General features: G+C 39.7%; 1 long non-coding RNA gene across 1 annotated transcript; it reads right to left on the reverse strand.

Annotated features, from left to right (window-relative positions):
• Positions 1-202: 202 nt before the first annotated feature.
• LOC130456117 (uncharacterized) lies at positions 203-1,606 on the reverse strand. The gene is made up of 2 exons (XR_008914602.1): positions 1,083-1,606; positions 203-545 (listed from the first exon to the last, which is right to left on the reverse strand). It is a non-coding gene; the product is annotated as an uncharacterized LOC130456117 (long non-coding RNA).
• Between the last annotated feature and the right edge of the window lie 533 nt (positions 1,607-2,139).

Genomic DNA, 2,139 nt, shown 5'->3' on the forward strand with positions numbered 1-2,139 from the left:
CATCTCTAGGCCTGGCTCTCAATCTATTGAGTCACCCAGCTGCCTCCTATCTCTTACTTTTAAAAAGACTTTTTCTCACACTGATACCTCCCCTTAGAAAACATAGGCACTTTAGCAGCAAGTTGAAATCAGAGAAGGCATCAAACTTGGAGTCCCCAGAACAGCAAAACTCAGGTTCTTCTCATGTAATAGGACACCATCCTAATGCCATCACAGCAACTATATTATGACAAAATGATAGACTGGCACGTTACCAAGGACTGATTTCCCCATTTGGCTGTCTACAGAAACCTAAACACAGCCTCACATTGCTTACTCTCCTGGAGCTGTCATTGACAGATCAACCTGGACTAGAACTGGAGTTTCCATGATGGGAAATGTCTGAGAGTGCATTTCTGGGTTGTCAGCACTGGGAAGAACATCAGCTAAAAGGAGCTTTTGCTAGGATGACAGGAAGCCATATGGAGGAGAAGTACATGTGACGGTGCCATAAAGCTATCTTGGAGGTCTTGTAGTCCAGGAGTTCTTAACCTAGAGTTCTTGAACTAAAAAAAAAAAATGAACTATATTTCAATGTTTTTGGTTTCTCTATCTATATTCCATATGTATACATATACACACACACCACATATATACATACATATGTCAGATACACATTGTTTTATATATATACAATGTATACATATGTATATATTACATATATATGCCATACCCACACACCCTTTAAAAGCATATTTCTCTGAGAAAGGGTCTATTGGCTTTATCAAAGTCCAAGGGATCTGTGATACAAAAAAAGAATGAAAAATTCCTGACCTAGTCCAACTCCCATAATTTTAAAGATTAGGAAACAGGTCCATAGAATTAAAATATGGTAATAGATGATATTTGTATTATGTCTTAAAGTGTATAAAGTGTCTTACCTAGTTCTACTCTCACAAAAATCTGGTGAGATGTTTTTCTTAGAGAATATTATTGCCACATGACAGATGGAAAAATCGAGGTTCAGATAGGAAACAGGACTTGCCTAAGGTCACAAAACTAAATAGCAGACCCAGGACTGGGACCCAGGTTCCCTGACTCACCCGGTGAAGACCATCTGATAAAACTGTGTGTTGGCCAAGTCAATCATAGTTATTCTCTCAGAGATACTAGTTTTTGTCCTTCATTGTCTAGAGGACCAAAATAACATCATTAGGTCGAGGTCAATGTACGGTGTGTTCAATTGTGACTCATCAGATGTGAGCTCAGAAGGCTCTATCACAAACTGGGCACAAATAGCCCATTTACAGAAAACACTGGCAGACAAAGTCTTCAGGATGGAATCTCAGAATGATAATTTATTAGAGCTGGAAGGGACTTTAGGGACTATCTAGTCTAGGTCATAGGAAATAAACAATGGAATGGTAGAATGGAGGAAAGCTAAGAAGATCAGGAAGAGGGCACCTAGGTGGCACAGTGGATAGAGAACCAAGCCTAGAGATGGGAGGTCTTGGGTTCAAATCTGATCTCAGGCACTGTCTAGCTGTGTGACCCAGGGCAAGTTACTTAACCCCAATTGCCTATCCCTTACTACCTTATTGCCTAGGAGCCAATATTTAGTACTGATTCTAAGACAGAAATTAAGGGTTAAAAAAAAATGGCACATGAGCAGCTGGTGGCTTACTTTGTCTGTCTTACTCTCATAAAAAAAGGTGGTGGGGAGGCAGAGGCCTGGAAGAGTCTGTAACCTCTGCTAAATATATATATATATATATATTTTTTTTTTTTCCTATGCCCTGTCTCTATGCTGACTAATGCTGGTATGTGATGAGGTTTAATGGAAAGAGAACTAACTCTAGACTCAAGGAACCTAGGTTCAAATCATGAATGCCACCTTCTAATTGAGTGATCTTGGGCAAGTCACTCAACCTTCCTGGACCTCAGTATTTTTATCTATTAAAAAAAGGGATTGGATTAGACCACCTCTGATGTCTCTTCCAGCTCCAGATCCATGGTCCATGTGGTCTTGCCCCATGAAGATGAACTTGATAGCAGTGAAAGGAACTCAAACTTGCTCAAGGTCCTTTGAATTCTGATTTCATTTTGCTTTGAACTGAAAAACCAAATATGAGGTGCTGCCATCCCTGAAAAATGTTCCTT

The sequence above is a fragment of the Monodelphis domestica genome, chromosome 1 (assembly GCF_027887165.1).
Source record: "Monodelphis domestica isolate mMonDom1 chromosome 1, mMonDom1.pri, whole genome shotgun sequence".
In the NCBI taxonomy this organism is placed as follows: Eukaryota; Metazoa; Chordata; class Mammalia; order Didelphimorphia; family Didelphidae; genus Monodelphis; species Monodelphis domestica.